Source organism: Ambystoma mexicanum, chromosome 10 (genome assembly GCF_040938575.1).
Source record: "Ambystoma mexicanum isolate Mex_15411 chromosome 10, UKY_AmexF1_1, whole genome shotgun sequence".
Taxonomy (NCBI): Eukaryota; Metazoa; Chordata; class Amphibia; order Caudata; family Ambystomatidae; genus Ambystoma; species Ambystoma mexicanum.
Genome location: NC_090932.1, coordinates 434,401,370 through 434,413,628, shown reverse-complemented (window position 1 = coordinate 434,413,628; position 12,259 = coordinate 434,401,370).

Genomic DNA, 12,259 nt, shown 5'->3' with positions numbered 1-12,259 from the left:
TGTTTTTGTCTTATGCATACGCTCTTCATTCTCATACTCAGGTGGTTTGCTCTCGTATCAAACTTAAAACATTAGTGCGGTTCATTATCAAGTTGTCACTTTTTGTTGTTACTCTTTTTAGTTTTATTTTCTTGTCTGTATTTTCCATTTGTTTGTTTTGTGGGTGGACAAAGGTTGGTAGTTTTATTGCTTTTTCTGTTTGCCCAAGGGTTGTTTTGTTCTTATCGTTACTGTTTTCATGTCCCCTTGTCGGTGTAAATTCATTAATCAGACCTGATGTTGACTCTTTGTCATCTTTCCATTTAATCTTTGATATCTCATCAAGGGTCATTTCATATCTGGCTCTTTCTTGGGTTTGGTCTTCTTCTGGATGCTCTTCTTCGTATTTGTCCAGCGTGATCATGGAGGCCTCTGCAATTTCGATTTGGGCTTCTTCTGATTGATCAATTCCATCTTCCATATACGTTGATAGATCGATGAGTTTGTCTATTTCTGGGTCTTCAGCATTGTGGTCTACAATTTGCTTTTTCTCTTCAGATTCAGTGTTATCTTGTTTGTTGTGCTGCGATCATTTTTTATTCAGCTGTGTTTTATTATTCGTTTTTGGATGGGGTTCCTTTGCGGGGTTTGTTAAGTTTCTTAGAAAGGCACGCAAGCCTCTTTGTTTTCTTTTTATGGGGGTTATTCCTTTTTTAGCCAGCTCTCTGTTTGATTGTATCTTATTTTCTTTTGCAAAGATTTCATACGTTTCTATTTCTTTCATTTCAGATGTGGGTCTCTTATCGTCGATTAGCTTGTTCTTTTTTTCTTTGTCTCTGTCTATGTGGTTGTTTGTCTTCATCTCTTTAAGAGGTTCCTCAGTTAGGTCAATTAAATTGGTTTCTTCGAGTGAGGTCTTGCTTTTTGCTTCTTGTCTTTCAGCTGCCTTTGCTAGTTCACTGTCCTCTGCCGTTTCTTGTTGTGTCGTCGCTTTGCTTGTACTGTGGTGATTTGGTAGAGACATCTATATTGTTTTTTCTTTGTTCTCTGTTGTCATCATTGTGATTAATGCATGAGTCAAATCTGTTTTTTCGGCTCTGTTGCTGCGTGCGATATCGAATACCCTTGTTTGCCATAGATGGCTACTTTGTGCTTCAATTTCAAGTCTCTCCAGAATTTTATTCATGCATTGTTCTAGATAGCTTTGTTTTATAGTGTATCAATGCATTGAGCGTTGTTTGATCTTTTATTGAATCTACTAAGGACTCTTGTAGCTTCATATATGGCAGTAATGATTGTGTTGTGGTTGTTATCAGCATGTTTTGTAGGTCTAGCATTGATGTTGGTATGGAGGCTATCTCTTGCTCATTGTGGTGGTTGATCTGCATTTGTTATCTAGTGCTTCTAGGTTTTGATTTTGTGCTTTTTCGTAGTCAGCTTGCCAGTCGTTAGTGTTTTGCAGGCTTCTATCTCTGTCTTTGTTTTGATGTTCTTTTGCTGTTAATTCATTTCCTTTTTGTTGATTTCGGTGTCTGTCTCTTTTTTTCTTATGGGTGGTGGTGTACTGCCTAATACCTCTTTTCTTTTTTCGTGCTTCCTCATTAGGTTTTCAATTTCGGTTATATCAAGAGACAGTCTTGCAGTTTTGGGATTTGTCTGCTCGTTTTTCTTTGTATCAAGTTGATGAGAATGTCTGTGGCTTTCGTACAGGGCATGCCATATCTTTTGTGCTTTGGCTGCTTTTTCTTGCTGGGTTATGTACTTTCTTTCTTTTTCATCCTTTTATTCTTGGGGTGTGGGTGGCTTTTGTACGTTCTCACCTTCATTTGTCTTTTTCTCCTTTATTGACTGTATTTTTTTTCCTTGAGGAGGAGTCATTGTGCTATTTTGTTCAGCATTCATGGTCTCCTTCGCTGTGAATCTTGAATCTCCTGTAGTGATCTTCTTGTCTTCTTTTTTAATTTTGGTCTTCTCTTGTGGTTCTGGGGTACTTTGTGTCTCTGCATTTGGTGTGTATTCATTTGTGTCTTCTTTCGTGATTGGGGATGACGATCCGCTGGTGTTTTTCTCGCCTTCATTTGTAGGTCCAGTTGGCAGACTTGTACCTGTTGCTTCGCTTCTTTTACTGTCGCTTTCCATATATATGAGGACGTCTTTGGTGTTAGATTCTCTAGGGGTTGTTTTTTTGTTGTTTACGTATGCTTTGATAGTTGTGTATTGTGATTCTGGCATCTCCATTGTCTTTCTTCTAAGATTCATATGCGGGGGGTTAGTTCAGCGTTTTTTCCGCGCTTTATTGTCCGTGTCATTGGGGGGATAAGACTTTATGATGCACGATTTTTAGAACTTTCCTACGCTGTGTGATGTTTTTTTTTAATAATTTTTTTTCTGTTTTTGTTTTTTGATGCTTTATGTCGTGTATTGCTAGCCCTGTGCGTTGGCTTCTTTTTGGGATGCTATGTTGTTGGGTGGTGGATTCAGGGCCTCTCTCCTGTATGTGCCTCCCAATGCGTTGTTTGTTACAGTGGATCAAAGGCTATTCGCCCGCAGTCTTCACAGGTTTTTCTTTATGTTTTCCTTTAGGATTATAGATGAGTGTAGCTGGCACTTTAATGCAACTCGATCAGCTGGGTGGAAAATTCAGCATCTTACCCTTGCACCAAAGCTGCCTAACAGCCTAACAGCACCAGCCCTTCTGCCACCAGGGCTTACGCCGCAAGGGTGGTTTAGCCGGCAGTAAATGCAGCAAGAAGGTCATGTGAGCAGTCACGTGAGCGCCGCAAACTCTGCCTCCTCCAGGAAGTGAAAACAAATCAGCAATAGCTCTGCAGGGCTTGCAGTGCTGTGAGGGTTAAAAGATCTGAGGGCAAAGTTCTTGTTCACCCAGACGAGCGGTCCTTCTGAAATAAACACATACGCCGCTAGGGTGGTTTAGCTGGCAGTGAATGCAGCAAGAAGGTCACGTGAGCAGTCACGTGAGCGCCGCAAACTCTGCCTCCTCCAGGAAGCAAAAACAAATCAGCAAGAGCTCTGCAGGGCTCACAGTGGTGTGAGGGTTAAAAGATCTGAGGGCAAAGTACTCGTTCACCCAGACGAGCGGTCCTTCTGAAATAAACACACACACCGCTTGGGCGGTTTAGACGGCAGTAAATGCAGCAAGAAGGTCATATGAGCAGTCACGTGAGCGCCGCAAACTCAGCCTCCTCCAGGAAGCAAAAACAAATCAGCAAGAGCTCTGCAGGGCTCGCAGTGCTGTGAGGGTTAAACGATCTGAGGGCAAAGTTCTCGTTCACCCAGACGAGCAGTCCTTCTGAAATAAACACACACCTGTTATGAAATGATCTAGTGGAGTTGGGGTTGATCTCGGATGGTCTCCCCATGACTGCTGCTGGAGTCACTAGGTCAAGGGGACACAGGGTCTGGCTGTGAGTCAGGTACCCGAGCCAAAGGCGAGGCCTAAGGCAAGAAGACGGAAAAACAAGAAGGACACCTCTGTGAAGGGGGCTCCTTCTCTTCCTGCTGTTCCTACAGCACCCATTGGTATCCATGCTCCGGACGGGCTGGGTCCAGTGGAAAACTCAAACTCAACTCCTGAGGGAGAAGAGACAGAAGACACTCCTGTGGGAGAGATTTTCAAACCAGAAGACCACCCTGACCTTCAATGCCTAATGGCTTAAGGGGGACCCTCCCAGGAAGACTTCTTTAAGAAACAGAGGGAGTGCCACTCTCTCGAGGGCCAGAGGAAACAGGCCCTGTCCCAGGCACAAGGAGAAGTGCATAGGACAACCTGGATGTATTGGGACGGTAAGCTCCTTGTTAGTGAGCCCACTAAGCCTGAACCTGGTGCCCTCAGGAGGTTGGTTATACCCTAGGTTTACAGGCCCTTCCTGCTGCAGTTGGCGCATGAGGTGACCTTAGCTGGTTATCTTGGTACCAAGAAGACTAAGCAGAGGCTCTCTGCCCATTTCTACTGGCCTCGGATGGGAGTAGAAGTGGAGTCCCACTGCAGGACCTGTCCAACTTGTCAGTTGTCTGGCAAGACTGGAGGCAGTGTTGTTGTCCCACTGCAGCCATTGCCAGTGATTGGCACACCATTTGAGAGGGTGGGCATCGACATTGTCGGTCCCCTTGACCCTCCCACTTCAGGTGGACATCGGTTCAACCTGGTCTTGGTTGATCATCCCACCAGGTACCCTGAGCCTATACCCCTTCGGACTGTTACTGCCAACGTGGTTGCCAGGGCTCTCCTGGGCATTTTCACCCGTGTTGGATTCCCTAAGGAAGTTGTCTCTGACAGAGGATCCAACTTCATGTCTAGTTACATGAAAACCATGTGGAAAGAGTGTGGGGTAACCTACAAGTTCTCCACCTCTTACCATCCCCAGACCAGTGGTCTGGTTGAGAGATTTAATAAAACTCTCAAGGGCATGCTAGGTGCTTTGGAAGAGCCCCTAAGGAGGAAATGGGATCTCCTCCTGCCATGCCTGCTGAGATATCTCAAAAGGGTGCTGGTTTCAGCACCTTTGAGTTATCTTTTGGACATCCCATGAGGGGGACCCTTGTCTTGATCAGAGAAGGTTTGAAAGCCACCCCTCCCGGTCCCGCCAAGCAAGTGGGGAACTATGTGTTGGGCCTCAGACAGAGGATGACACCGATGATGGGTCAGGCAACAGCAAATCTCAAGGCCAGCCAGGAGTTCAACAAGTACTGGCATGACCTTAAAGCCTTGCAAGTGGATTGGACTCCGGGACAGGAAATCCTTGTGATGGAGCCTACCAAGCCTAGAGCTTTGGCAGACAAGTGGACTGGACCCTTCAGGATAATATCCACGATGGGTGAAGACAATTATATGGTTGACATGGGAGTCCCCGGGGTAGCCCCTCAGGTATTCCATGTTAACAGACTCAAACCTTTCCACAGGTGAGCAGAAGTCTCATGTCTCTTGATAGCTTCAGAGCAAGAAGAGGATGAGAGTGAGCCCCTTCCTGATCTGCTGCATATTAACCCTCAGGATGGCTCAGTGGAGGGAGTACATCTCTCTCCAGATCTGATGACAGAGCAGTTGAGGGCCTGCTGGGCTTTGCTCTGGCAGTATGCCTCTCTGTTTTCATTTACACCAGGACTTAAACCGCAGTTTAGGCACGAAATTGACACTGGTGACAGTGTGCCTGTCAAAAGCAGCTGCTACCGTATGTCAGATATACTTAAGAACCACATCCAGGCTGAGGTCGCCAAGATGTTGGATCTGAGTGTTATTGCACCCTCAACCAGTCCCTGGTCCAGTCCAGTGGTCCTTGTCCCCAAGGCAAGTTCCCAGGCAGATACCAAGGATTGGAGGTTCTGTGTGGACTACAGGGGAGTCAATGCCATCACCAAAACTGATGCACACCCATTGCCCAGGGCAGATGAGCTCGTGGACACCAGAGGTTCTGCCAAATATGTAAGCACCTTTGACCTTACCTCAGGCTATTGGCAAATAGCTCTGACGGACCATGCCAAGGAAAAGACGGCATTCTCAACACCTGAGGGACTCTACCAGTTTAGGGTCATGCCTTTTGGTTTGAAGAATGCCCCTGCCACCTTCCAGAGATTGGTCAATCATGCGCTCAGTGGGCTGGAAGCCTTTTGTGTGGCTTACTTAGATGACATTGCTGTCTACAGTTCCACCTGGGAAGAGCATTTGACACATCTGGATAAGGTGTTGCAGGCCTTGAAAAGGGCTAACCTTCACTATCAAGGCCACCAAGTGCCATATAGCTCAGGGGAAAGTCACGTATTTTGGTCATGAGGTAGGAGGGGGTCAAATCCAACCTCTCCCCAGTAAAGTACAGGATGTACAGGACTGGGAGACTCCCACTACTCAAGCCCAGGTGAGAGCCTTTTTGGGCATCACTGGGTATTATCGCAAATTCATGGCAGACTATGAAACCATAGCTGCACCCCTGACAGCTCTGCCTTCAACCAAACAACCTAAAAAGGTTAATTTGACTGAAGACTGTCAGAGGGCCTTTGATGGCTTGAAAGAAAGTCTTTGTAGGGCACCTGTGTTGTGTGCGCCTGACTACAGCAAACCCTTTATCGTCCAGACGGATGCCTGCGACACCGGAATTGGAGCTGTCTTGTCCCAATTAGATGACAAAGGGAGGGAACATCCCATCATATTCACCAGTAGACAACTCAAGGGTAGAGAATTTAGGTGGGCTATGGTTGAAAAGAAATGTTTCAGCATAGTTTGGAGCCTTAGGCATTTTAGACCCTACCTTACCGGGTCTACCTTCAAGGTCCAAACCGATCATACACCCCTAAAGTGGCTTATTCAGATGAAGGGTGAGACCCCGAAACTGCTCAGGTGGTCCATTAGCCTGCAAGGGCTAGACTTCACCATAGAGCATAGACCAGGGAAGAGTCACTATAATGCAGATGGCCTTTCCAGAAGGTATGTTGATGTCTGGATGAGGGTGTCTATCTCGTGGGCGATTAAGCACCCTAACCTCAGTCTGGTGGGGGTGACTGTGATACTAGAAATGCACCGGAGGGACAGGGCCTCCGTATCCTTGTCCTTTACTGTTTTTATCATGTGTTCTGTTGTGTTTTCCGCACAGGAGTTCATGTGGGACTCCTGGCGGTGCAGCTTTCTCTTTTGGTTTGGTGTACAGACCCATGGGATACCCTTATGGCAGCCATGGGTGGGGGCACAACCCTCTGTCCCTAGTGTATGTTTTTGGGCACCTGTGTGTGGCCCACAGAGCAGGGTATGGGCTGGTGGCAGCTCCATGCTGTATTTGACAGGTGCTCTGAGTATCCTCCATTTTGGAGTACCCAGGCCCTGCCATTGGAATCAGTTGATTCCTGATAGGAAACAAGATGGCCCCTGTGGCCTCTTGCTTTCTATTGCCTGTTACCTTGTTTTCCACAAGTCCTGGGAAGTCCTGACACTGTCCCTTCCACCTGACTGGCTGTTGGGTGGAAGTTCCATATATGGTGTTGTTGCGAAGTCCAGGCCAGACTGGCTGGAGCCTTCCCAGTGACTGTATTTTGTGAGTACACCCTGTGGGTGGGATCTGGGTGAATGGAGTATGTGACCAATATGCACTTCTTGTTGTGGATGTCTGGTTTCTGGTGTTTGACACAATGACTGAGACAGCCCTGCCCGAAACTGGTATGAATGCAGTGTGGAGTGTTGAATGGCTGGGTACTTGTCCCAATACACATAACTTGTTCTGAGTGTCTGGAGAGAAGTGAATGGCCTGAATGCACTATGCACCTGATTGGCTGCCTGCCTGCATGAATGCCCTTCTGACCAAGTGGCTGCCTGAGTGTGACCCAGCAGAATGAATGGGAGATCAACTAGCATATCTGGGGGACTCTCACTGCTAGAATTTGTGTTCAGAAGCTGAAGAGAAACTGGAGTTGAAACTGAAGCTCAACCTTAAAGCCCTGCTGGAAGAGAAAAAGTGCTGTTGCTCTTCTTCACCAATCTGAAACTGCTGTGTCTCCAAGGACTGACCCAGAGAGGACCTGGTAAGGCGCCCTCTTCCTGAGCTACGAGGGACCATCGTGCACCAGCTGATCTTTGCCAAAGCTCCCTGGTAGACAGACCTACGACAGGCCGAGGAGCATCCGAGCCGCCGTGCTCCCGTTGCCTAAGAACTTTCGATTCACGGACATGCTCGTCTGCACTGCCGCCCGCCTTATCCCGCAAGAGAAAGCCAGGCCGTCGATGCTCCGAGGAGCATCCTCCGGTAGGTTTCCCGCCACCCAATGACCTCAGAAACGCGGATGACTCAACGCCCTTGCTGGGCCCCAGTTCTTCAAACTCTTTGCAGTCCAGAACTATTGACACAGAGGTGCCCCGCACGCCTCTTCCTTGCAGGACGTTTACGCTTCCATGTGTCAGGTGTATTGACCCATGTTTGAGTCATTAAGCTGCAACATTTGGTGCTGTGGGCTTAGAAAATCCAAGATGGCCAAAAAGCCCACATGTGCGCCAGAATCCAGGAGAACCGCGCAGTTTGTGCGCACACCAAAATGGTCGCCTAACCTTCCACTCACCAGTGCGAGCGTGATGGGCCAGGGGTGCCATGAGTGGAATGTGTTCCAAAGAAAAAACAGCAGTGCCTGTTAGCTTAAAAAGCCCTTTGAAATCACCTTGGTTTCTCTGAATGCAAGCTCAAAATGCCTATTTCAAACATTACAGGATATTCAAAAATCTCACTGAACACCAGCAGACATTTGGCAGAATGAAGTTTTGTGTGCATACAAAATCTGGAAAGAAAAAGAGCCCAAAACAATGTTCATAACAAAACTGGCTGAGCTGTGGAGGTCAGCAGCTTAAGTTAAACTGAACTGAAAACCACTAAAATCGAAATGTTTAAATTAAATGAGGGACCTACTTTAGAGTGTCTCATAGTTTGTAACTGTTGAAATGTCATAGTTTTGAACTTAGAATCAGCACTCTAGCTGCATGTGTAAAAATTGTCAGTTTGATTTGAATGTAGAAAACTGGGAACAAAAAGTGACATTTAGCTGAAACCTGGCTTAAAGAAACTGGATTCTGCCTGACACCTACCCCCGACAGGAGTTGAAACTGGATCAACAGCTGTGTTCCCAGGCCTGGCTGCATTCTGCTGCCCCCACAAAAAGCAGGTGACACCTGTCTGATTGAATTACCTGAGGACTGCAGGAAACTGAACAATGGACTCAGGTAAATGTTATATTGGGGGGCCGTAAAGTGGCTTCCTCTTGGGAGAAGTGGGAGGAGAAGTGCCTGTGAGAGCCAGCTGAGCCTGGGGGAAGTGGATAAACCAGTTCTTCCACCATGTGATGTGGGAAGCCACACCCCTTTTTGACCAGGGCATAAGTTAAAAAGATAGATAACTCATAGTGCGGACTGGTCAAAATTATATAAGTAATATCATTATTCTTGTGATTTTTCTTTGCACGTTTTAAGAGGCGTTAGGACCCTGTGGTGTATTCTGGGGGGTTGCTAGCGGAAAATAGGGTCTCAATCCAAATGTCTCCAGGTTGAAAATCTGACACTTCATCAATTAATGTCCATACTCCTTGCGCACATGTGTGTAATTTTTGGTAAATGTCCGATATTGGTAAACCAGTCAAAAAGCGCAAAATGTTGTCATTTTTTAATGCAAGCCCCCAGGAAGATCAGAGGCGGACAAGCATGGACCATAAGGAATATATAATGTGTTCATGTAATTTCAACAAATTGTGTATCTGGGAAATATGTATTTGAATCAAATATAGATTTGTGGGCAAATTGACCAGGGGAGGATTCTCTGACCCATAAACAGACCTCTTCACTCTGACTCATATTTCCTTCCCCCAATCATGGGAGAGGGGAGAATTGGGCCAATGACAAGTAGAGAGGGGCAGGCTCAGTTATGCCACGCACACACCCACTTCCAAAACACATAAAAAGAGACTGCTGGGACAGGTAGAGACATTCAATTCCATTTTTTGCAGGACGCTCTGCCGGGGGACTCCAGACTTCACATCCATCAATCTCCAAAGACCAGAACTTTACTTCAGAACTTAAAGCAAGGGCCTAAACCCACAAACTGAGAACTCTTCTCAGCAGGCCTCAGCATCCTTAAAATCATCTGCAAACTATTCCACAGCCGGGCGAGCTGTTTGAATTCTGTGCCAAGAACTTTTGCCGGAACCGCAGACCAGACCCAGACCGCTGTGAGCAGAACCAGAGAACCGGATCGCTGTGAGCAGAACCGGTGCCTGATTGACCTGCCGAGCAGAGAAAACCGCCGCTGGACGTGTTGACCAGATCCGTGATCAAATTTATATTGTGAGTACCTAGCAGAACTGTGCAGAACCAATCTCTTAGTTAAAATAATCTAATCCAAACTATTTTAACCTAAGTAGAACTGCCTCCTAGTAATCCTGTCAGCTGCGAGCTGTCATCTGTCATCCTAAAGCTGCAAACTGTCATCTGTCATTTTGAGTTTTACTTTAAATCCGAAAATCTACCTTTATTAAATCGTCCGTATCTCTTGAACCGTTTGGGCTAGGAACGAAATTTCATTTTAAAGCTGTGATTCTAGGCTTTCCAATTAACCTAGAACCGACTTCCTTCTCACTATACTTTTTCCGCAATCGCGATTTACGCACTCGGAAAATTTACCGCGATTTGCGATTTGGCTCAATTTCTCCACTTGTCAAAATAGCAGCTCCATTCTTTCCTTTGTTAAAATCCGTTTGCAACCTGGTAATAACTCATAGAGCATTGCTAAAGTGAGCCTGAACTAATACCAACAAGCATCTCTCACTCACCCTGAATCTCTAGAGGGAGTTAAAATCAGTTAGCACATTTTCCCATCCATTGCCATCACATTTAAAAGCATTTTGGGCCTGTGTTTCAAACTTCTACCTGTTTTCTTTAAGCTTGCTGGGGGGGAACTGAGTTCCGTATTGTATTTGATTGTATTCCTGAAGACTGTCTGTGTTACTTCCATCTCCTTGCATTGCATATAGGGGGGGGGGGTGAATTGCCACCAGGGGAAAAGTGAACATATTATCTCTTGTGAAACCATATCAGTTTATTTTCTGTACTGCATTTATTCCATCTTGCATTTCCTTGAAACCATAAAATAAAGCATTTCAGCTACCTCATCCTCTATACTACTCCCAAGTAATCAAGTGTACCACTGTAACATTACCCATTGTGGATCCACATCATATGTCTAAGTGTACTATCAGATATTAATTTGTTATAAAAGTGTGACACATATATATTGTTTAATTTTTCAAATAAACCTTTTAATTTGCAAAACAAACCTACTTCTCGGCTCAGTGGGGTCAGGGGGATTCTAAGAGGGGGGTGTTATACAAGGGTTGTCATCCAGAGTACTGAACTGGACATAAAAATACATCAATAAGGGTTTTCCTCAGCATCCCAGACTAGGCATTGACTTAGCTGTAGTGTTGATTGAATATCGCTTACACATGTCAACGAGCACCGCTAGGAAAGAAGCTACCACTTCCCGCCGTAGTTCACCCTGTTCTTTTCCGGACGTTTGATGACCCGTGACTCCTGCCTAAAAGGTAGGGCACTCAGGAAGGGCCGTCGATTCGCCAACGAGGAACACTACAATGGCAGGCACTTTGGGGTTGCTGATCTATTGGAAAGTCTCTTGTGAATAATATATGGACTGGGCTTGTGATATATCTTTATTCTACAGGTTGCCCAGGTAGTGGGATCCCCACACAGAACTGTGTCTAGGTATCAGGGCCAGTATTCTGCCAATTGATTTTAACCAACTGCTTTCCTCTTATATCTATTGTTGGTTTCCTTTACGATCTGATTTGTGTGACATTTAACCGTACAGTTGATGCACTTTAAAGAGATTGAATAGTAATTGTGGTACCACGTAGAACTGTATATTTGCCATTATAGATAACCGAGTAAAAAGTGAGTTATTGTGATATTGTACATAACCTTGAATATTAATTATATAAAGACTGTGTTGTAACTAATACAGTGTGTGGACATTCCTTTGTGGGTGCTTGGGGACTACACTGTACTTAAGAACCAGCCCGCATCACCTCCTGAGAAGCTAGGCCTTGATTGCTCGACCACGTCTACCAATAATAGAGAATCTTGGCTGGGGTCCTCTGTGCCTCTCCTCTGCCATATAGAGAGCAGGAGTACAGACACCTCCCTCCAGTCTTTACAGTGCCCAAGAAGATACTAAATGAAACCAGGTGGTGCTGCATCAGTCCATCCAAACTGCTAGTGCAACTGGAATTAGAGATGCCAAATAACCTCTGGAAGCATAGAATGGTTGCTAAATCAGAGTTTCAGGAGGACTCCGCTTCTAATCCCCAATCCCTGCTGAAGGCACACAGCAACCCAGACCATCAGCCCTTCCAAGAGAATCCACTACACGTACAAGATAGTTTATGACTGAAACACCAACCCACACAAATACTTCTTGAGATGCAACATAGGAAGCATGCCAGCAGATATTGGGTCTGGAAAATACTGTGATTTAAGTAAAGTCTAAAGGCTGATACTGGCTGAAGAATTAAAGCCACGTATGGCATTGATGAACCAAGCAAAATAAACAGCCACACCCAAACGAAGAAACCTGGGAAGATATTCCTAGGCACATCCCTGCATCCCTGCACCCAGTAATGTCTTAGGTGTGTTGCACAACTGGAGATCAAATATGTCCAAATATGTCCAAATGCCCCTATGTATGCAATTGGTGCTGGGATTCTGACTTCAAGTGAATACCCCGTATTAGAA